Raw genomic sequence first — 24,893 nt, 5'->3', positions numbered from 1 at the left:
TATTATTTGTTTGTTTGGTGGACAAGATCTTTAATTCTTCACTGCACTTGGAAAAGAAAAATCGTAATGACATCCAGATAAACAAGGAATAAAGGTAACCACTTCCAACTTCAGGCCCTGAGCAGACAGCGGTGCTCAGGTTATATTTCAGGGATGTCGAAAAGGCCTTCTGGGCTGGGCGTGGTGACTCATGCCTGTAATCCCAGCACTTTGGGAGGCCAAGGCGGGTGGACCACTTGAGGTAAGGAATTCAAGACCAGCCTAACCAACATGGCAAAAGGCCGACTTTACTAAAAATACAAAAAATTAGCCAAGTGTGGTGGCATGCACCTGTAATTTCAGTTACTCAGGAGGCTAAGGCAGGAGAATCACTTGAACTCAGGAGGCGAAGGTTGCAGTGAGCTGAGATCGCGCCAGTGCGCTCTAATCTGGGTGACAAAGTGAGACTCTGTCTCAAAAAAAAAAAAAAGGCCGGCACCGTGGCTCACGCCTGTAATCTCAACACTTTGGGAGGCTGAGGCAGGTGGATCACCTGAGGTCAGGAGCTTGCGACCAGCCTGGCCAACATGGTGAAACTCTGTCTCTACTAAAAATACAAAAAATTAGCTGGGCGTGGTGGCATGTGCCTGTGATCCCAGCTACCTGGGAGGCTGAGGCAAAAGAACCGCTTTGCTTGAACCCGGGAGGCTGAGGTTGCAGTGAGCCAAGATCACACGATTGTACTCCAACCTGGGCAACAAGAGTGAAACTCCATCTCTCTCTCTTTCGTTCTCTCTCTCACTCACTCACTCACTGTCTCACACTCTCTCTCACGCACACACACACAGGCACAAAGGCCTTCAGCTCTTAAATATAACTCTCTTCCCCAGTCGCATCCCCACGCTATTTACTTAGGATGGAAACTCTCTTAAGGAGGGTAAGCCATTCATTCCTCAATTATAGAAAAGTTCAAAATTGGTAATTAAAATTATTTAAATGCCCATAAAAAGTCTCATAAACTGAAGAAGGCCAAGGTGATCATCAAAGAGAGCAAGGGCACAAGCAAGACTACCAAGACCACCTATCACTATCTATAGTTTGGTACATTTATTATTATTATTATTATTATTATTATTTTGAGACAGAGTCTTGCTCTGTCACCAAGCTGGAGTGCAGTGGCACAATCTTGGCTCATGCCTCCAGGATTCAAGCGATTCTCCTGTCTTAGCCTCCCCAGTAGCTGGGACCACAGGCACGTGCCACCATGCCTGGCTAATTTTTGTATTTTTAGTAGAAACGGGGTTTCACCATGTTGGCCAAGATGGTCTTGATCTCTTGACCTCATGATCCACCACCTTGGCCTCCCAAAGTGGTGGGATTACAGGCATGAGCCACCACGCCCGGCTGAGTTGTGACTCAGAAAGTATAATACCAGCTAGGAGTCTATTGGGTTGCCTATATAATTGATTCAAGTACTCAGTTCTCTGATTTATCAGTTAATATATTTTATGTTGTCTAGCAGTGGTACCTAAGCAGGGGTGCTTTGGCTTTGGAACTGTAGGAGGGACATTGTTACTTGTCACAGTGATGCGAGGTGAGCATCACCGGTGTTTAGTGGGAAAGTTCTGGGAATTTTAAAGATACTAAAATGCATAGGATAGCCCCACACAATAAAGATTTCTTTTTTTGTTGGTTTTGTTTGTTTGTTTGTTTGTTTTTTCATGTACTTTTTTTTTATTATACTTTAAGTTCTGGGATACATGTGCAGAATGTGTAGGTTTGTTACATAGGTATACATGTGCCATAGAGGTTTGCTGCACCCATCAACCCATCATCTACATTAGGTATTTCTCCTAATGCTATCCCTCCCCCAGCTCCCCACCCCCCGACAGGCCCTGGTGTGTGACGTTCCCTTCCCTGTGCCCATATGCAGAAAACTGAAACTGGACCCCTTCCTTACACCTTACACAATAAAGATGTCTAATATCCCAAACGACCATCACAGCTTCATTGAGAATTTCTGAGAGAAATGAATGGATTCCATGTCCTTCAGATAATGCTTCTGCAGATACTGTTTCTCTCAGACAAGCTATTGACAAGAATTGCCTGGCATAGACTCATAAGTTTAGTCCTTGGCAAATTACTCACAACATTTCTTAGGCTAATAGCTCTGTTCATTGCAGGGCTTTACTTAAATAACAAATATCCTGTGGAAGGAAATTTATCCACAAAGAGACAAGACAATAAAATAGATTTGTTTCTCTTTCCTCCTACTGTAGCCACTAGCTAATGTCTGTGAAAAGCCATTATATTGTCTACCTATTGTATATACATATTATGAATACATTTGTATATATACACATAGTTGATACATTAGTAATAGTTCTTTCCAGTTCTTGAGTAAACATGGAACTGTTTTTTTCATATGCGGCCTTCCTTATTAGTTTGACACCCAAACCTGCCATGATGACTCTGGCCTTACCCTTCAACCCATCCAAAGTTTTGTTCATGAAATGACTCTTCATTTCACATTCCTCCACAACAGGGCACACTCTTTTGTTTCTGTAATTTTATTACTGGATTTAAAAAATGTTATTTACTGCATTTTCAAAACATTTCTTTTGTCTTAAATATTGGACCCCTATCACAACAATAGGGTAATATTTTGAGAAATTAATCAATATGTTATTTAGAAACTCCTTTCTTGTTCACATAATTACCATTCCTCACTCACCCCCAATGAAAATATACCATGGCCACTTGAAGTCCAAGATGTTTGATAAACAAGAGTTAGGAATTTTGGAATCCAAAAGGCCAAACCTTGAAGGAACAAGACATAAAGTTTATGCCTTAGTCAAAGGAGAAGGGAGGAAAGAGCAGACCATTCATCACAGGTCCGGACAAGGGCTTCCCAAGCAGAGGGGGGGGAAAATAAAGAGAAACATTACCCAGAAGAGAGGTTGTTGGGAGAAGAGATGAGAGCACTAAATGAAGTAACCACAAAGAGGGGAGCTGAGTCAGCACTCAAGAAACACCATGGTCTTTGCTCAAGTGAGAGCCAGCAATTGCCAGAACCAGGGAGCCATAAGGAAGCTAAGCCAGTTCCCAAAACTATCCAACCAGGTGCTGGTGAGTCCCACACTTCATCCCTGCAGCAAGGAGCTATAATAATTAGCCTGCTTGTCACCAAGCAGCAAGGATCTCCTGTTAACAGCAGCCTCTACATCACTCTTGGATGCCTAGCGAGAATGGCATGGTGCCTATATCCCAATAACTGTTTTGGACCCAACCATGGACAACTCTCCTGTGAAGAGCTTAGTTTAATTATCAGGCCCTTCCAGCAGAGATCAGAGCTTTGGACAACAAGGAGGAAAATGTTGATGTGGAAATGAGGGCCCGCAAACCTTTTGTTTGCACGGAATTAAAAGAAATCCAGCCTGAGATCTCTCCCTATGTCAGGCCCTGCTTTACAATATCCTACAGCTTCTCTGCTACCATCTGTCCTCCACACAACATGTCTGGTTGCATATTACTTTAATGCTACTAAGTACAAGACCAGAATATTTCAACATGAAATAAAAACATTGAAACAGATAAAAGTGAATTTGCTTTGTGAAGTGGGGCCAGGGCTTCAAAGCCCTGTCTGTTTGGCCTCCCTCTTACCACTGCCATCTCCATTGCCAACTCAGGTGACCCCATCATCCTTCTATGGAAACACAATTTGCAAGCTATTCTAGAATTCTCTCTTACGGATTTGGTTTTGTCTCTTCACATACAAAGATGGTTTCTGAAAATAAACCTGCTCCCTGTGCATGCATCAGAATCACCTGGAAAGTATTTGTTTATTTTTTTTATTGGCCCTACTCTCAAGATTGTTACTTACAGGTCTGAGATAAGGCCCAGAAATCTTCCCAGGTAACACAGATGCACAGGCAGGTTCCAATCCCCTGAAATAAAGCTTACAGGGTGGTGCTGTTCAAACCCCTCATAGACTCTCAAACAGCACCAATACTTCACTAACCCTCTATATGATACATTGCTTTATCTGATAGATTCCCAAGTGGCTCTTCAACCTTCTTGTGATTTACTTGGATGCCAAGTTACACACTGTGTAAGGAGCAGACATGATTCCCAGTTATCCCCCATCTGTATTTTCAAGATGGCTCTACAATGTGTTTTTCATATCTTATTTTTCATTTTACTCTGTAGGCAATGCATATATATTTTGTACTGAAATAAAAGGCTTTTACCTACATAAACCACTATAGAATTAGTATCCATTGACATTTTTGTTAGAGTGAAGATTAGCACAAGAAAGTATGGTAAATGAAATAATGCCGATGAGCTTTTCTGAAGCATCTTTTCAATATTTTTTTCAAAGACATTATAGTTTCAAGCAGGCTTTGGAGTAAATAAACCCATTAATCAGGCACTAAAATGCTGCTACAGCATTTTAAAACTGTATCAATGAAAGTGTACTCTGGAAACCTTTTGCCAAAAATGTCCAACTTGATTGATTGTTTTGTGTATATATATATCTTTTGTTCCCATGGTGCTGCTGTGTTTCTGAATATAGCCAATACTTAATATTTATATAGCAGAAGAGGGAAAAATAGCACATAAACATCCAGTCTTTATATGAATGATCACATGTAAACCAAACATACCACAGTGAAAAGAAATACATTTAGGCTGGGCAACCCTCAACCACAATAGCAGAGCTAATGAATATTGTCTTTGGCCACTGCTTTTGGTTCTTGTCTCACCCCACCAATATTCTTCTGCCCCATGGCTTAGAACTACCCATCCCAACAAAGGCCATCTCCTGAGCTCAGTGTCTTCACCTCCAGAAGCTTTGTCTAACCACCTTATCTAAGATAGCAGTCTGCTGCCCCAGTACTATCGCACTGTCTATTCTGACACCCAGTTCTATTTTCTTCATAGGGGTTATCACCTTTTATATATTGCTGATCTCTTCCACTGGAATGGGAAATGAACAAACAGGGCCCTGTCTGTCTAGTCCTCTTAGTATGATCAGAGCCAAAGATGGCACATTATAGGCACTCAAGAAATGTGTGTTGAACTTAATAGAAGCAGCACAGTGTGTTGCAAATAGATTTGCCAAGTGTCTGGCTCTCCAAATGGCCAAATAGAAGTTGATTTCCTACTTGAAACTGTGATGAAAAAAATCCTAAAAATGGCAAAAGCAGAGTAAAACAGAAAATGACACTCCAGAAGATCCAAAGGAATTCAACATAAACTAAAAAAAACCCACATGAACTTCTAAAATGTTGTAGAACTTCTAAAATGTTGTATAATAGAAAAATACATTTTCTGATTACTAAATGTGTTTGTACAAATATTAAAGCACCCTACCAATCTTAGTTGTAACAAATTGAATATTCCTTAAAAATGCTGCTCTAAAGGCAGAATGAAAACTGGTCAAGTAAAAGTTCACAGAAATCTTCTAAAGCTGTTAGAACCATCCCATTCAATATTAAATGCAGTGTGTTTTAGATATAATGAGGAAGCAAGTTTTTGACAAATTGATGAATTTCATAAATGAGGCTAATAGGTCACTTGAAAAATACTGTTATTCAACAAATCAGCTGTTCAGCCAATTGATTGTAATGATTTAACTGGAGTATGATATTGAACCTAGAAGTTTTTTCTTATTCCCACTTTATAGTGAATGAACCTGAAGTTTACTAGCTTGCCCAAGGATACCTAGGTAGTAAGTGCAGAGCCACCTTTCAGATTCAGGTATTTAAATTTAGAGTCTGAGCCTTTAATACTGCCCAAAAGACCTTCAGCCACCTAGGATTTAATATCTAAGGCTCTGACACTGCTAGAATGCTTCTGCAGATCCAGGATACTTAGTAACTTGTAATTTGTATAAGGCAGGAATTTGAATCAAGGCTGCCTAGCGAGCAAGGAAGGCAGGCTGAGGAAGTACCTGAACACTTACAAGGCTATTATTTTCTTTTCAGGATTGCTCAGGCAATAACTCTTTTGGGGAATCTGAATTTTACTGAAGAAAGTACATGCTGTAGAAGAGTGGTATTGACAAAAGTGGGACATGAGACAGTCTCATCATGTACGTTCAACATCTAGTGATAGTCAACTTCAAGGTCCTCATAAGTAGGAATAGAATAGTCCTTACAGTGGTACCCTTGGGTATTCATGAATTCTCTATACTGGCTCATATTGGCCTTTATATTTTTCTGAGCAACATGGTAAGTAGGGCCACTAGCTAAGGTAAAGAAAGAGCAAGTATAATGTTACATAGTTGAGATGAGATTAGACAAATGAGATGAGATTAATCTGAGACAAAGCTCATTCCTCCACGTTTGTCACCTACTAGACATTTCTTTGCACCAACCAGCTTCTTTTTAAACATTCATATATCTCCTGGGATTCTCAATCCTCATTGTATTAGTCTGTTCTCACATGGCTCTATGACTCTAAAGAAATACCTGAGTCTGGGTAATTTATAAAGAAAAGAGGTTTAATTGGCTCACAGTTCTGCACGCTGTACAGGAAGCATGGCTGAGGAGGCATCAGGAAACTTACAAACATGGTGGAAAGTGAAGGAGAAGCAGGCATGTTTTACACGGTTGAAGAAGGAAGAGAGCGAAGTGGGAAGTGCTACACACTTGTAAACAACCAGGTCTCATGAGAACTCACTATCACCAGAACAGCAAGGGGGAAATCTGCCCCCATGATCCAGTCACCTCTCACCAGGCCCATCCTCCAACACTGGGGATTACAATTTGACGTGAGATTTGGGCAGGGACACAAGTCCAAACCATATTACTCATATAGGTTATTTGTATTTGTTTTCTAAAAAGGATGCTAACACAATTCTCTCTTGTGTCATACATTTAAACTGAAGCCCAGAACTTTTAAATGATTTACTCAAGGTCGCCTAGCTAGTTACTAGTAGTTTATGGATGTGAAACAGTCTTCATTTTCCAAGTCCAGAGTTCTCTTCTTTATATCATCAGTGGTTCTTAAGCATTTATTAACAATGAAACCATTTTCCCCTGAATCCAATCTTATGGAACCTCAATATATATAACTAATAAAAGCTGCATTATTTCTGGAAATTTTTGAAATTGGTGGCTATGGATGTCAACACATCAGTTTCAACATCCAATTTTTCTTCATTTTTTATTACACAGTATTGAGAAAATCCTTATTCACTCAGAAAAGTAATTCCAAGTGGTAACATATTTTAAGACCTCTCCTTGCAACCCCAGAATGCTCCTGAATCAAATTCTGCTCTTGAATCAAATTCTGGAAGAGGCTTTGGAAAACGCTACTTGGGACATAGTCTGGAAACTGCTGCAATCAAGCCATGTTCCTTTTTTCTATCTTCTACACATTCCTGCCAACTGCTTTATTCAGTTCAATACCGAAGTCGTCATCAGCAAATTAAACATTGACTGAAGATGGTGGGAAAAAAAAAGAGGAGGTGGTTGGGGGACGGAAAGAAGGAAAGAGAAGAGCAAAAATAAGACCAGTTTTGGCTCTAGTGCAATTCATTTAAAATTAAGTCAGCAAATGAGCAGTTTGCCAATTAGCTAAACTTATTGGCTTATTCAAAAATGTCTTTCTAAGAGGACTGTATAGTTCAGGCCATTTTGTATTGAATGTGATGCTTTTAACAGCCTTTTGAAGACTTTTAAATTTTAGTTGAGTGGTTTTCATTTTGCCTTTAACACAGCATTTTAAGCAAAGTATAATTGACTTTGCTCCATCAAGGGCAGGAGAGAGACCTCAAGCCTGCAAAAAGCACCCCTGGGCTGCCCACCTCAGAGAGGGGGCTGCTAAAGGGCAAAGAGTGAGGAGACTAAGGGGCAAAAGAAGGGGATCGAGAAAGGATGAGGGGCAGAAAGCATGTCACTTTAGAATGAGTGACAGAGTGAGGAAAGAGCAAAAGTCAGAGAAAGGGAAAACTGAAGGGCGGGGGACCCAGAGGCCCCAGAGGCCCCAGAACCAGGAAAGTTTTGGCTGTTCATAACCCTCCGTGTTTAAATGGATGGAAACCATAAGAAATCAGATAATGAAAATGCATAAATTTGCTGAATATAAGACATGCATTCCTAAAATATTTACAGAAAAATGAAGATATTGTCACATGCCAAAATACAGACAGTAAATATGACAAGTAAGTGTGGAAATTAGGCATGAAATGTGGAAGCAACTTTACTACAATTTAGGCTCGAGGCAGACATCGGATTAAAACTCAGATCCTCTGATTCTTACACTAATGCCTTTTCTATTGTTTCATGTGCTTTTTAAGGTGAATATTGCCTGTCTGGACATTTCCCTTTGTTTGCTTTTAGACATTTCTCCCAAAGACAATACAAAGCCAAAGAAAACAAAATTACATTATCCAAGTTAATAAAGTGTGCCTTCAAATTACTAAATAAATAAATAGGCTAGAGCTTAAATTATCCTAGAAGAAGTTGCCCTTACAAAAATGAAGGCTTTCTAACACATTAATGTAGTCATCAGGTTTTTTAACACATTTGTTTAAACATGCCTCATTTTTAGAGGTTTTAGAGGTGTTTATGCTTTTTCTCATTCTTTGAAGAGTTTCCACAAATGAGACATGCAGCCATTTTATAAAAATGATAAATTGGCCTGTTAGAAGTAGCCCAGGATCCTATTCCTCATGTCTATTTCTCCTCTCACACTGTATCACTTCCTGGAAGTATTAATAGTTGTATTTCATTTTCCTATATAAATATTTAAGGACTGTAATTCTGCCCAGTTGACATTGGCAGTGCCTATGCACGGAGATGTTTCATTATCTGCTCCTCATATCAACATAATCTTGTCAAACTTTGTTTCCAATAAATAGGGCAGGCTGTATTTGGAATATTTTAATAACCAAGCACAGTCATATTGCTTTCAATCATGGCCTGCTTACAAATCCCCAGCTAAGAGGTGCAGTTACATGGAACAATAACCCATGAGCAGCGTGCCAATATATTTTCATTAGTCAGTGACACCCAGCTGCAGAGAGAAATTAGGTTGTGTCCTTTAAAACCCATCGTTCCCTTGTGGCAGAACCACAGCGGGCCAGATTGGCTTCACCAAACCCTCCTGCCATTGTTCATTGAATGCTCCAGCTGGGTTGTATTCATCATAAACTCTAAGTCTGCAATTTTTCAATTCCATATTAGGCTTGGATTCAAAGCCTATTGTCCTGATGTTACAGGGAAGGCACACAAGGAAAATGTCATTGACTCACTCTTGTTTAAAGCACTTCTTCTCACCCTATTATTCTGGGTCGTTTGGAAAAATAATTTATCTATGGAAACTTTGGAAACAATGATTAGTTTGGCATTACTTTGGATTTTTCCCGGGTCTTTTAAATTTTTAACAACACTCCAAGAGGGAAGTCATTTTTCCGATGTTCTAGATCAAAGTAACCCAAATGGGGACACTTGAAAGAAAACAAACACTTCAAATAGAAGCAACTTCTTCTTAACTTATATTTTTGTCTGTCTTACCACCAGTTTATTTTTCACTCTTTCCTCAATCATCTTAAAAGCTAAGATCTTGAAACCATTTTTTTTTTTTTCATAATAGATGAAATGCCATTTGGATTGTAAGTCACCAGCCTTCCATCTCCTCCTTCTCTTTTTCACCTGTCAACACTAGATTTAGGCCTTTTTCCCATCCCTACTCCACCCTACATTTTTCACATAAAGGAGGTAGTGCTGGTTAAATGGCCCATGCTGGAAGTGCATCTCTCCAGCACTGCCAGGTGTGATGGAAACCCCAGCCAGATGGGCATTCCAGTTTGTGAGGAGGAGGCTATTCTTAGGTGCAGTTTCTACTGACACCATAAAGGCTGCAAAACCAGCCACAAATAACTCCCCAGACTTTTTGAGGATTTCTCTAGGCTGATGATGTCAGTACTCGTGGATTTGCAGCTTCTATAGTGGTGTTTCTCAACCCTGGCTGCACATTTGAACATCTGATTTAAAAAAAAAAAAAAAAAAAAAACTCATGCTTCGGCCTCTCCCCCAGAGATTCTGATCTAGTTGTTCTGGGGTAAAACTGAAACATGGAGAGATATATATATATATATATATATATTTTTTTTTTTTTTTTTTTTTAACGGAGTCTCACTCTATTGCCAGGCTAGAGTGCAGTGGTGCAATCTCGGCTCACTGCAAGCTCTGCCTCCCGGGTTCACACCATTCTCCCGCCTCTGCCTCCCAAGTAGCTGGGACTACAGGCGCCCGCCACCACGCCTGGCTAATTTTTTGTATTTTTTAGTAGAGACGGGGTTTCACCATGTTGGCCAGGATGGTCTCGATCTCTTGACCTCGTGATCTGCCCGCCTTGGCCTCCCAAGGTGCTGGGATTACAGGCGTGAGCCGCCGCGCCCGGCCAAACATGAGTATTTTTTTTTTTTAAACTTCCTCACATGACTCCAGCACATAGCCAGGGCTGAGATACACTGATCTGAGGCATTTGTGAAAACCATGACTAAACACAGCAAAGTCCTGCTCCCTTAATTTGCTTACTGTTTTTAGATAATACTTTGACCAGTGGTACGTGACTCTTGGAGGTCTCAGCAAAAAGAGATGAGAAACTGAGCTGCATACTTGAGTATGGAAGTGTCCTGAGTTACAGGGTCAAGGCTGGTTTCACTATGATGTCAACAAAGACATTGGACGAGGAGTTCAGAATCCTGGCATCTGTTTGCTGCATCATGAGCAAATTCACATTACCTCTGGAAGCTTCAGTTTCTTTACTTTTTTGGTTTTCATTCTTTTAAAAATAACTAGATTGAACCGAACGATTTCTTTTGGTTTTCTTTTAGCTCTAACATTTTATGCTTCTATTAATGATTTAACATTCAGATAGAATATTAGTTTCTTTGTTTTGGAGTTTTTTCCTCAGCCTAAAGAAAGCCCAGTGGCTAGTCAGTGTTCCTGGGCTGGCTTCATTCTCCCTAGACACCCTCCTAGTGGCTTGGTTCCCCTGAAAGGCTCCTTTGTTGTCTTCTCATGCTTCATACGGGGTCCATATTGCACTGATGTTTCATCATTGAGGTGCCTTTCCAACTTGGGTCATCCTGTGTGGATCAAATCCAAATATCTACAGTGACTGGGAAAGTGAGTGAATGTGGGAGAAGTGCAGGGCACAAAAAGCAGCACAGAATGGTGAGTCATGAACCAGAGAGTGAACTTCCAGTCCAAAAGGGGGGCCACTGCCACTCAGACCCAGCCAGTTGTTGCCCTAAAAGAATGCCAACCCCATGTGGCCAAAGATCTTGAGTTTTTAAAGAAACTAAAAATCTAAATTTGTATGTGAAATCTCCCAGTTTTATAGCATTGGTTCACATTAAAAAGCACTTGATGGGATAAACAAAGCATGTTGACACTGGCCTCAGGTCCTGGTCAGAAGGTAGCTAGTTTAGAACTTCTACAAGACAAAACATAAATGAGATGCATCGTATTCTATCTTGGCTGGACGCTCTGAGAAGGCAACAAAGGAGCCTTTCAGGGGAACCAAGCCACTAGGAGGGTGTCTAGGGAGAATGAAGCCAGCCCAGGAACACTGACTAGCCACTGGGCTTTCTTTAGGCTGAGGAAAAAACTCCAAAACAAAGAAACTAATATTCTATCTGAATGTTAAATCATTAATAGAAGCATAAAATGTTAGAGCTAAAAGAAAACCAAAAGAAATCGTTCGGTTCAATCTAGTTATTTTTAAAAGAATGAAAACCAAAAAAGTAAAGAAACTGAAGCTTCCAGAGGTAATGTGAATTTGCTCATGATGCAGCAAACAGATGCCAGGATTCTGAACTCCTCGTCCAATGTCTGTGTTGACATCATAGTGAAACCAGCCTTGACTCTGTAACTCAGGACACTTCTATACTCAAATGGCAAAAGTCATGGTTTAGATAATAAGAACAATGATAGGTAAGCTGAAGATGTCATATAATTTATATGGTGAAGGTTAAATGTCGATAATATTTTAAAATATTAGAGAAAATACTTTCAGACTGGGCTTGTGCTGCACATTGAGGAAAGAACCTCCTTGGCATATAAAAAATATCAAATTCCTGCTATGGACTACACACTAGGCAAAGAGCTATGGGTGAAAACAGAAATGGGTTCACTAGTTTACAGTCAAATGAAACAAAACCTATTCAGATCTTGTCACTCTGCTTAAAATGTTTTGACGGCTTCCCCAGTCTTTAGAATAAAAGCCAAGTAAATAAACATTTACCAAAAGAAGTTAGGCAACAACAGAATAGACAAAGAGATGTTGGAGAGAAGACATTACAATTGTGGTTACAGGTGTTCCTCACTTAATGGAAGAGATGGTCCCCTGAAATATATACTTTTCAAGCAAACTGTGTATTATGTTGACCCATACAAAGTTGCCAATATTTGACCATTTTTTAATACAAAAAAAAGCAGTTTAACAGGATTCAATCTAATACATATAATCTTAACACAGATTATTATCATGTATTCCCCTCTGGAGAATTCTACACTGTTAACCGCTTCTCCTCCTTCCTGAAATAGTCTTAATTGCTTCCAGGATGCCTTGCTTTTCTGACTTTGCCCCCTCATTTATTGGACATAGTTCTTCTACCTCCTTTGCTGGGCCTTTGTTCTCTACCAAAACTCTAACTGTTGAATTCTTAAGGCCTAGGTTCTGCTTCTCTTTTCCAAGCACTTGCCTATAGCTATTTTAAAAATGTTTATTTGCAGACAGTGCCCAAATTTACATCTCTAACCTGAATCTCCTTTCTAACCTCCAACCTGATGCATCTGATTGATAACTTGCTATTTCCACTTGGCTGTCTTCTCCTAGGCATCCCAAATGCATCATGTTCAAACTCAAGCCCTGGTCTTTTCTCAAATCTGCTCTGCTCCCCCTTTCGTCCCCGTTTCAAGAAATGCGACTTCTAGCTACCAAATTTTTCAAGCTAGAAAACTAGAAGTCATCCTCAATGCCTTCCATCCTCTGACCAAGTTCTGATGGCTCTATGTACAGGATACTTCTGAAATACATCTACTTCCTTCCTTTGTTAATGTTTCCACCACAGACTGAGACCCATCTGGCTGGAATACTGTAATATCTCCCTAATAGCACCCCTCCCATGCTTCTGACTTATGCTTCACATTACAGCTACATTGATTGTTTTATTCTTCTATTTACTTATTTAGTCCTCAAATGTGTTGAGGGCCTACTATGTACCAGACAGTGTGGTATGTATTGGAGATTAAATATTGGACATAAAGCCCTGATGAAGCTTAGATGAAGCAAATACCAGATCATGACACTTTTCTTCTTGGAACCTTTTAGTGGCTTCTCATTCCACTTTGAAAAGAATACAAACTCATTAACATTACCAAAAGGTCATATATGACATGGCCCCTGGCCACCTCTCCACCCTCATCTCTTACTCTATCCTTCTCAGTCTCTACACTCCAGTCATGCTGACTCTCTGTTAGTTCATCAAATAAGCCAACATCTGTCCTGCATTTAGGTCTTTCTTCATGATAATTTCTCTACCCAGAAAGTTCTTCTCCACCACTCACCTCATCACCCTCATCTCTCCTCTACTACCCCCTTTAAATAACATGAATTAAAGTCACTCATTTTTGTGGGAATGAAGTATTAGAAATGAGACTTGAAACCCTGGACCTGAAGTCAAGCACCTTAGGTTCATGTCCTAGGTCTGTGGGAGGTTGGTCATCAGTTGTCTCATTGATAAGGGTGAACTGCATGCCCTACCAGGACTGAACATTAAGATTATCTATTCCAAACTTCTGTCTTAGTGATGAGAACATTGAGACTCAGAATAGTTAAACCAGTTTGCCATAGCACAATAAATAGCTTATAGGCCGAGCACGGTGGCTCATGCCTGTTGTAATTCTAGCACTTTGGGAGGCCGAGGTGGGTGGATCACGAGGTCAAGAGATAGAGACCATCCTGGCCAACATGGTGAAACGCTGTCTCTACTAAAAATACAAAAATTAGCTGGGTGTGGTTGCCTGCGCCTCTAATCCCAGCTACTCGGGAGGCTGAGGCAGGAGAATCACTTGAACCCGGGAGGCAGAGGTTGCAGTGAGCAGAGATTGCGCCACTGCATTCCAGCCGGGCGACAGAATGAGACTCCGTCTCAAATAAATAAATAGAGAGCTTACAGCTCTTCAGTTGGGCAAACTCTTTTTCTAACACTATGTGGAAGCTGTTGGCCTCTGGATTTGAACAAGTTGTTTTGTACTGAAGAGAAAAAGACAGGCGTATTTAGCTACGATAGAAATCCAAAATGCATACATTAGTAGGCGGGCAGAAAATAACGGTAAATGAAGACCTGAGTACAGGAAAACATGTTTTGTAAGGATATGAACATTCTGTATAGCAGATGGACAGATACCATTTATAAAATCACTCCCCTGGTCTGTAAGTCCTGATCCTTCTAATGTCGTAGCATCTTCTTTAGTAAAGTGGTTTAATGACCAATAGAAGGAACAAAACTGCCATCTCCCTAGGAGACAGTAAAGCAGATGACCTGACATGATTACCTTAAACCAAGGAATTTGTCTAATTCATATCAAGCTATTATACTGAATTAAGAAAGGAAAACACGTTAGGAAAAGAAACAGCTAGCTGAGATTGGTGGCTAAGATTTCTTCTAAATAAACCACTTCCCAAGAGACCTAAAAAATTAACGTTTGCAAGTCTGGGGATAGGGGATAATATGAAAAGTGCCTCAGTGAGCATGTTCACTTAATTTCTGGGACCGGAGTCTGAGTTTCCCAAAAGTCTCAAGTAGTAACAAAGAAAGCCAAATATGTATTTTATTAACACACCCTGTGCGGTATCTTCCCCATAAGTAGATATAGAGCTAGTTCAGTGAAAATAATTAAAAGCCATGAAGGTTTTTTTCTGTGTTGCTTATAAAGAAAAATAGGAAATATTTATATGTCCAACAATAGGAAAATTGAAATTATGGTATATCAACAATTGCCATTTTAATAATTTTCTTCTCTCTAGTTTTCATGCTTTAAAAATTTTATATGCTCTATTACTTCTATAATGCTATTTACTTTTTTACAATGCTGCATTTCTTTTATATTGCTGAGTTACTTGTTTCTTTTAAGTTGTGTCTTTATAGGGAAGTTTTGGTTCTGGTTGATATTTTAGATAAATCTTTAAAGCTATATTCTCACAATTGGAGACCACATGGATTATGACTGTGGGTACTGTCACCAAGTCAAAATGATGTGAGACCATTCTTGAAGGAAATTGACCAGTATCCTTTGAAGATTTGGTGGGCCTCAAAAATTGCTGAGCTCTTACCCAGGACTTTGATAAGTGCTGCTGCTAATGTCAGAAGGAAAAGGTTTAAATATGTATTGCATCCTGCCAAGAAGAAGAAGTAGAGAATATGAGTAGATTTCAACTCAGAGGTTTCCAAAAAAAAGATTTTTAGGTCTAGCAAGTACATCGAAAAATGGGTACTACCGATACATGAACACCTGTATCGCTATGGATGCACCTTAAGAATGCATGCGATTTCCAGGCAAGATAAGTTAGGGACAGGTATTCTAGGGAGGGGATCAACATATTTAAAGGCACAGAGGTGTGAAAAGGCATGGTATTTAGCCCTGCTAGAGTGTAAAGGGCAAATGAAACATGAGAGATGAGGCATAAAAGAGGAGAAGGAGCCAATCATAGAAGACCTTTTGTGCCATGTTGAGGAGCTGGAAGTGCCACCCACGATTTTTAGTCATGGGAGCGACATGATCAGATGTACTGCTTGGAAGTATGTCGGTGTAGAGGAGGAGGATAAAACCAGAGGCCGAGAGACCAGGTAAAGATTATTCAAATGGTCCTTTAAAGAAATGTTAAAGATTATTGTAGGTTGAATATATCTTCACATTTTGAATGTACATAAAGATTCTGAAAAAATATTTAGGGAGCAAAGCCTTGTGAGTAATAAAAGCAAAGGCAAATACGTATTTATATTTCCACCAACAAGGATCAGGAATTGAAGAGCAATGACCATGGAAATATAAATTTTTGTTAGAATTTGTAAACACGTGATACTTTCTTATGTTTGGCCATTTAAATCTGTGGTGGTTGTCCCTGAGTTCTTTGATCCTCCTTTAAAAAGACGGAGCCTAATTCCCCTCCCGACAAATTTTACCAGTCTTGGTAATTCTCTTCTAACAAATAAAATGCAGCAGAAGTGAGAATTTCCAAGGCTAGAACATAAAAGGCAATACAGCTTCTAACTCGCTCTCTTCCTTGGGATGCTCTCTCTTGGAACCCAGCCACAAGGCTGAGAGGAAGCCCAGGCTAAATAGAGAGACCACTTGTTCCAGGCGTGTGTTCTAACCATAGCCCAGGTGAGGTTCCAACAGACATCCAGCGTCAACCTGAAGCATGTGAGTGAAGAAACCTTTGAGATGACTCCAACCCCAGTCACTACAACTATGTGAGAAACCCCAAATGAGAACTGCCCAGCTCAACTCAGCCAATCCCTTAGAACCACAAAAGATAACAGTAAATAATATAAAATAAAATGTAATCATAAAGTGATTATTGTTGTTTGAAGCCATAAAGTTTTGGATTGATTTTTTTATATGGCAAAGATAACCAGGATATATCCCCTATCTGTTTCCTTTTAAAATAACAAAGGCCTATCTACTTGTTTTTAGAAACAGGACAGAATATAGGGAATGAGGCAGTACCAACCTCACGCTTAAGGAAAAAAGAACTCTAAGAAATAGAATTGCGGTGGAGGCTTCCAGGAAAGCTTAACACTAGAAATGCTAAGACCTTAGTCATAGATACAAATAACATCCTTAGCAATTTTCAGATAACATAAACTAGAAATAACTAACTCCTTAATGGTTAGCTTAGAATTCAGTAGCACTATGATATTGGTTTAACAGAACAGATAATATTGTGGAAAAATACTCCCAGTACAGAATACCTAAAAAGGTTGGAATGTACATAAAAATGCAATAGACAGAAAGATGGACAGATAGATGAGTTAGCAAGACAATGGAAGAAGTCCTCAGTGGCCAAAAAGAAACAAAAGCCAAAGTCCAGGGAGATAACAAAATGCTACTGCCAGCAGCTGCCCTGAGGTTATCTGCAGATCCTTGGCTGCCCTTGAGTTTTGTTTTGGGTTTTAAAGGGACAATGATTGGGCCTAAGCAAAGAGAAAAGGTGGAGAGATTTCTTTTCTTTCTTTTTTTTTTTTTTTTTAATTTTATTTTAAGTTCTAAGATACATGTGCACAACGTGCAGGTTTTTACATATGTATACATGCGCCATGTTGGTGTGCTGCACCCATTAACTCGTCATTTACATTAGGTATATCGAGGAGATTTCTTTATAGTGCCTAGTCTTTTAGAAGCTGTACTCACTCACTGTAAAAAGGGGGGAAAACCTCAACTCACAGAGAGTTATGATAAGGACATTTGGCTTTCTTAGCCTTTCGTCTTTGTTCGTAGAAGTGGCAGGGTCTCTCCTGAAAATGTCTAGCTGCAAGCTTGTAGTCATGCAAAATTAGATCTAGAAATCACAAAACTTCTGAGAATTGAAAAAAAATCATAGAGATTAACTTTAAGAGGTCTAGAAATCTCACAGAAGTAAACACAATTGCTTTCTGGAGGAAAGCACATTAAATCCAGGTTTCAAAGGATTCTCACAGACATTTTCTGCAAATATTACTCACCAAAAGAGAAAGAGAAGGGAGAAAATCACAAAACACACAATGAATAGGCCACTTAATTTGCACCACTTCATATCTTCTCAGCTTTACCTGATTCTTGTACAAGCTACTAGTATGGTGACCAGCTCTGCATAGATTTCAAGAAATCTGAAGTCTGTGCTCCTGATAGTAGGAGCAACTTGATGGCACCTTACTTCATACCCGAGCACTACACCTCTTGTCTCCCTCCTGAGCTTCCCTGCTAACATCACTCAATGACCCCATTGGACACAACCTAGTTGTGTGAGAGAGCGAACACCTTGCGGGTTAAACTGAGACCAATGGGAAGTGGAAACCAGGTGATAAATCGGTCTCCTTTATTCCCACCAACGGCATTCTTGACAGGCAGTTAATTTGGTTCATGGGAAACAGCCCCTCAGGACGAACACTGAGAGTATGCAAGCAATGGACCTTCAGTAAAGAAATTCTAAAGGACACACTTCATGAAGAAGGAAGATGATTACAGAAGTCATATCTGAGATGCAAGAAAGAATGGCGAGTCAAGACTAGGTAAATTATGGGTAAATGTAGACAAACACTATATAAACCCAAACTGGTTTCTAATTTGTGACATTAGAAAACAGGATGTCATTAAAATAGTGGGTAACAATAGGATAGTCAGGATTGGGTAAGGAAAGTTAAAGCTTTCTAAAGTACTCATATTGGCTGGGCACAGTGGCTCATGCCTGTAATCGCAGCACTTTGGGAGGCCAAGGTGAGTGGATCACTTGAGGTCAGGAGTTCGAGACCAGCCTGGCCAACATGGTGAAACTCCTTCTCTACCAAAAATACAAAAATTAGCCAGGCATGGTGGTGCTCGCCTATCCAGCTTCTTGGGAGGCTGAGGCACGAGAATTGCTTGAACCCAAGAGGCGGAGGTTGCAGTGAGCCGAGGAGATCACGCCACTGCACTCCAGCCTGGGCAACAGAGAAAGACTGCCTCAAAAAAATAAAATTAAAATAAATAAAATAAAGTACTCGTATTCTTCAGGAACAAGGTGACTGTTGCTGAACTTTAGGCTTCATAAAGCTAAATACAGACCTGTAACCAGTGTACAGTTGGACTCTTCCCATCTTATTTTTACTTGAGATACAAATAAAGGGATATCAGATAACAAAGTGAGTACAAGATTGAGTCTCTGACTGAATTTTTAAGAACCATTCCCATGACTCATCTAGCCCCAGCCGGATCAAGGATATAAAGAGAAGTCAAAATGGAGAAATGTGACCAGATTCAATGAAGATATTTCATATGAAAAAGCTGTTGGATGATGAGGTGGTGCTACCTTCCTACTTTAAGTGTAATCAGAGGAACTTCCATGGTTTCACCCAAAACACTTAAATAGACTTGCTGTAACTGGAAGACACAGAAGATTTGGAGTTTCTCATGCCTGAAAAAGTTAAAGCAACCTGTCATGGAAATGGCCACCTAGAGATTCCAGCTACAAGAAGCTGGCAGAAAGTGCTGGGCTCCTACGTGGCACGAAAGACAAAGAAACCTGACAGCAAATACCACACTGTGAAAGTTAAAAGAATACCCTTTGACAGTGGGAACAAGAATGCTCACTGTCACCATTTCAATTTAATACTGTCCTGGATGTCCTAGTCAGACAATTAGACAAGAAAAATAAAAGCTATCATAACTCAAAAGGAAGAAATAAACCTGATAGATACTTTGATTGTCTGTATAGAAAAACTAAAATCATCTACAAGCAAATAATTTGCCTTAATAAGAGATTTTGGCAAGATTATAGCCACACTACAATATACTAGTAATGAACAACACATGTAGATTTTCAAGACACCATTTAAAATAGCAACAAAAGAATATGAGGAACATAGGAATAAATCAAACAAAAGTTGTGTATTAGTCTGTTTTCACGCTACTGATAAAGACATACCCGAGACTGTGCAACTTACTAAAGAAAGAGGTTTAATGGACTTACAGTTCCACATGGCTGGGGAGAGGCCTCATGATCATGGCAGAAGGTGAAAGGCATGTCTCACATGGCAGCAGACGAGAGCTTGTGCAGGGAAACTCCCATTTTTAAAACCATCAGATCAGATCTCATGAGACTCATTCACTATCATGAGAATAGCACGGGAAAGGCCCACCCCCATAATTCAATTTCCTCCCACCAGGTTCCTCCCACAACACGTGGTAATTGTGGGAGTTACAATTCAAGATGAGATTTGGGTGGGGACACAGCCCAAACATATCAAGTTGCATTACATCCTAATAGAGAAAATTATAAAATAAAACTAGTTGAAGACATTAACAAAGAGCTAAATAAATGGAGAAATATATTCATGGATAAGAAGAATATGACTTCATGAGGCTGTCTTTCCTCACCAAATTCATCTGTAGATTCGATGCAATTTTAGTAAAAAATCTAACAAATTTTTAAGATATTTAACAAGCTGATTCTAATGTTTATATCAAAGAATAACAGACCAAGAATAGTCAAGACTATTAAATATGAGAGGTAATACCTTAAAATATGTTTTTAAATATGAGAGATTATCTTTAGGTCATTTGGGTAAGAAAAGACTCATTAAACAAGATCAAAAGTTACCATAGTTGTCTGAAAATAAAAATATAAAGAAAACAAAGTAAATGCCTCTCCCCACACCCCTTCTGAACATCATACCTTAAGAGGAATAATGAAGTGATTCATAACCAGATAAGGATAACCAGCATGGTGAAGGGTCTGGATATCTTGGGGTTTTACTTTTTTTATTATTTTTATTTTTTTTTTTTGAGACGGAGTCTCACTCTCTCGCCCGGGCTGGATTGTAGTGGCGTGATCTCAGCTCACTGCAACCTCTGCCCTCCAACTTCAAGTGATTCTCCTGCCTCGGCCTCCTGAGTAGCTGGGATTACAGGCGCCTGCTGCCGCGCCCGGCTAATTTTTTGTATTTTTTTTAGTAGATATGGGGTTTTACCATCTTCGCCAGGCTGGTCTCGAACTCCTGACCTCGTGATCCACCCGCCTCGGCCTCCAAAAGTGCTGGGATTATAGGCATAAGCCACTGTGCCCGGCCGGGATTTTAAATTTTTTAAAAGATGAAAAAGATGATTTACAGGGCACATGATCATTGCTTTCAACTATTTGAAATACAAAAAAGTTCAGAAGACTTAAAGTGTTTGGGGGAATGAGAATTTATAACCACACACTTCCAGTTTCCTCTCTTCTTCCAGTATGGAAGGAACTCTTTGGGTTTCTCTCTTCAACATCCATACTCAGTGCCTTCCTCCAACACTGCATCCCCTGCAATAGAAGAGATGAGGATGAGGAGACTTGGGCTTGTGTAGACCTGACTTTGCTGGCTCTTTCTTTTAGAGCTTGTGAGGAGTTCTGTCTGCCATGGTAGGGCATGATAGATAAACTCATAGAGATGATGACTCTGCCCTGTAACAGAGTCCAGTTCAGAAGGAAGTGGTTGAAGTCAGATGATGGTTTCAGGTGGAAGCCCCAGCTTTATCCACGGTAACATTGATCTTGCCGTGATATCTAAGCTCTATGGGTATTTCCAGTTGGTTCAAAACCAAAGGGGAAAATGGTATGAATAATTATCCACATGATTACAGTCCTCAAAACCTACATCAGACTTGTGAGTTATACATCTTTCCTCGGTCTGAAAAGGATTTTAAAGAACCTGCTTCTTTTTTTCATTTGTATTTTATTTTATTTTAAGTTCCAGGATACATGTGCAGGACGTGCAGGTTAAACAAACTTCTTCTTAGGAATGCTCCTCCAAGGCAGAACTGAGATGAATGGGTGGAACTTATAAGCAGAAATATTTCACTTTGAACTTTTTAATATCTAAGAACTTTCTAACAATTGGTTGGTGCAAGTGTAATGCAGTAAGTTTCCCAGCAAATTTCAGTAGAGGCCGCCAACCCACAGAAACAGAAGAGGGTATTCCTGTGGTATCTGTGGCCTCCAATGTCCCTTCTAACTATAAGATTCAATGAAATAAAACAGATGCAAACTTAAAATGTAACTTTGCCATTTTAAGGCCTCAAAGATAAGGGCAATGCAGATGGTTTTTGACCAATATTCTTGGGTTCCAAAGTAACATTTTTCAAATTTTTTATGCTATTTTTTGTATTATTTGCCTTCAAAATCCCATGGGAAACTCTTTCTGACATAAACTTTGAAGTGTGACAACCGCAAAAGCAAGACTATTCCTCACACAGAGGAGAATATTCTTACCTGGCAAATTAATCATCATTTGAAAAGGTTCTGGAGACTGACTCAGATTCCTCCAGATAGAGCAGAAAACATTCTGTATGTATAACTCACTTTCTCTCTTTCCCCCAAACTCCTATTTTGCTTTGTTTTTCCGACAATGCTGTCTGCTGTTTTTCTTTTTTTGAAAATTGCTCCTTAATAAGAGAGTAGGTTGAAGTTAGTGGGTCCCAAACTTGTCTGAATATTAGAATCACATAGTGAGGTTGTGAAACTCAGTGATCAGCTCTTACCTCAAACCAATCAAATTAGAATCCCCAAGGGTGGGAATCAGACATGAGTATTTTTTAATATCTCCAGATGATTATCCTGTTCAGACAACTATTAGCAAATATCCACAGTGCCTAAACTGGACCATGCATCGGAATCACCTGGAGCGCTTGATAAAACAGCTTGCTGGGCTCTACTCTCAGAGTTTCTGATTCAGCAGGTCTGCGGTGCGGTTGAGAATTTGCATTTTTAACAAAAATTCCCAAGTGATAGTAATCACTCTGCCCTCACCACACCCCCTGCCCCCGAACAAATTGTGAAAACCAAATACGCAAATGTGTGTATGTTAGCCCGTTTGGTTCTCGAAGAGGGAGGCTTTAGGATTTACAACACACAAAAACAAAAACCAAGCAGCTTGATGATGTTTCCATTCTTAGGTGCCCCCCGCCCCGCGCACACACACCAAATCAGTTAAGAAATGGTTCCTTCCTTCTACTTTGTTTTAGGCCTACTTTTAAATAGGGTCGGTGCTTTTTAAGACCCCCCAGACAGTCTGAGCCTCAGAGCTCACTTTCAAGACCTTTAAAATATTACTGTAGCCAAAGGAAATCCATAAGCCTTTTCAAAGTTCCAACAACCCTGACAGAAACAGATTAAAATAAGACAAAGCAAATCCAAAACCTAAATCACCACCACTTTAAGGGGGATAAAAATATATGCATATACATATATGTGTGTATATATACACATTCATAAGTATGTACATATACACTTTCTGTTTGTAATGATTATAACAGAAATCATGTAACCAGGTTTTTTAAGTGCAATCAGTAGTCTTGCCATTGGTTAGGTAAGCCAGATCCCTGTTTTTGAGATGGACAAATCTCAAATCCACAGCGATCCCCAAAATACATCCCTCTTCACCATCTCCCAGGGTGTTCAGGAACTCTGCCTGAAGGAAGACTCAAGGTGCATCTGCTTTTCCCATCTGTTTGGAGCCCTGATAGTCTTTTAGTGTTTTGGAGGTTTCATTATTGAAGAACAGTACGAAAAAAAGAATTAAGTTACCACTGCTAAATTTGTACAATCCATCTTAGCAACCTGGCCTCATCCTTGAATCTATTTTTTTTTTCAAGCAGTTCTGGCCTTAAGTTTCAGATTCATGCAATTTCCCTGGTTTTGACAATCTGCAGGCTGTTTAAATACCCAAACCCAATGATTAGAGTGCCAAGACCATTATTTTTTTTTCAATTCCAAGGGAAGCCTTCCATTTTTTTTTTCAACTTTATATTCAGCATTTGTCGCCACATTCTCAGTGTCTTCATTGCCTTTCAACTTGAACAGTCTTCTTTCAAGTTGGGAGTGAGAAGCTAATGAAATTCAGGAAGAACAACATAAGTGCAATCTCATCCCTGAGGAAAAATGCAGCCCTTCATTTTGCCTAAGATTGAAAACCTCAACTCGCGTTCCTTGAAAATGTGCTTGCAGACCATCTTCATCATCACCCCCATTCTGTTCGGGGTAAAATGAGAAAACATATGTGAAATACTTAGAAAAGCTTAAAGCACTATACAAATATAATGGTTGGTTATTTTTATATCCAGACACAGGCTGCTGTTCGGACATGTGATTCTCATCCACAATGATGCAAGGGTAAGTCTTATTACAACCAATCCAAAAGTAGTACTTAGTAACTTACTACTGGTAAATTACTCTGGTACTGCTTGGAGTCGGGGGGTTGGATGGAGACATAAAACTAATTACTGTTTTATGATCTTTACAGTATCAAACCAGAGGTGAGTCTTATGTCGGCCTGATACCCACCTGACTAGACCAGGGGAGTTTTTTATTTAAGGGCTGGACCTAGCTGGCCTCGTATTATACCCACATTTCAAGGTGAGAGGCATCTAATTCAACTCTCTTATTTGACACATGGGCCAAATATAATCCAAAGACATAAAGTGACTTGCCCAGTGTTTCACAATGACTCATCACCAAGCAGGAACTCTGTCACAGTCTCGATGCAGCATCATATTCAGAATCATACTGTTTTTAGCTGAAACACACTGACGATGGGCACAATGATTAGTAAATAGGTAAACAGACAGATGGATTTCTTACATAGTATTTACAGATGGGTATAAGAAGCTGGTATGAACATTGAGGATTTTGTTGACAAATCTTGTGAAAAACAGAATTTGCAAAGTATTTCCATCTGGCTGGGTGCGGTGGCTCATGCCGGTAATCCCAGCACTTTAGGAGGCCGAGACGGATGGATCACCTGAGGTCAGGAGTTCAAGACCAGCCTGGCCAACATGGGGAAGCACCCTCTTTACTAAAAGTACAAAAATTAGCTAGGCATGGTAATGCATGCCTGTAATCCCAGCTACTCGGAAGGCTGAGGCAGGAGAATCACTTGAACCCAGGAGGCGGAGGTTGCAGTGAGCCAAGATTGCGCCACTGCACTCCAGCCTGGGAGACATAGCGAGACTCTGTCTCAAAAAAAAAAAAAAAAAAAAAATAGTATTTCCATCTGTGGTAAAGTAGCACTCATACCCAATAATAATTTACAACTTAGTAAATGGATCATAGAACAAACCTGATCATTACAGGAAACTACAGTTGTCAGCACGAATAAAGGTAATTAACATTGATGTTTA

At 39.7% G+C, this 24,893-nt stretch overlaps 1 long non-coding RNA gene across 1 annotated transcript in view; it reads left to right on the top strand.

Moving 5' to 3' along the window:
- LOC129052847 (uncharacterized) overlaps positions 1–24,085 on the top strand; it is a 52,349-nt gene extending 28,264 nt beyond the window's left edge. The window contains exon 3 of the long non-coding RNA XR_008517968.2: positions 23,838–24,085. This is a non-coding gene — a long non-coding RNA (uncharacterized LOC129052847). The remainder of the gene's footprint in view (positions 1–23,837) is intronic.
- The last annotated feature ends 808 nt before the right edge of the window (positions 24,086–24,893 follow it).

This window comes from Pongo abelii, chromosome X, assembly GCF_028885655.2.
Source record: "Pongo abelii isolate AG06213 chromosome X, NHGRI_mPonAbe1-v2.0_pri, whole genome shotgun sequence".
In the NCBI taxonomy this organism is placed as follows: Eukaryota; Metazoa; Chordata; class Mammalia; order Primates; family Hominidae; genus Pongo; species Pongo abelii.
This window is presented reverse-complemented; position numbering and strand designations above follow the sequence as displayed.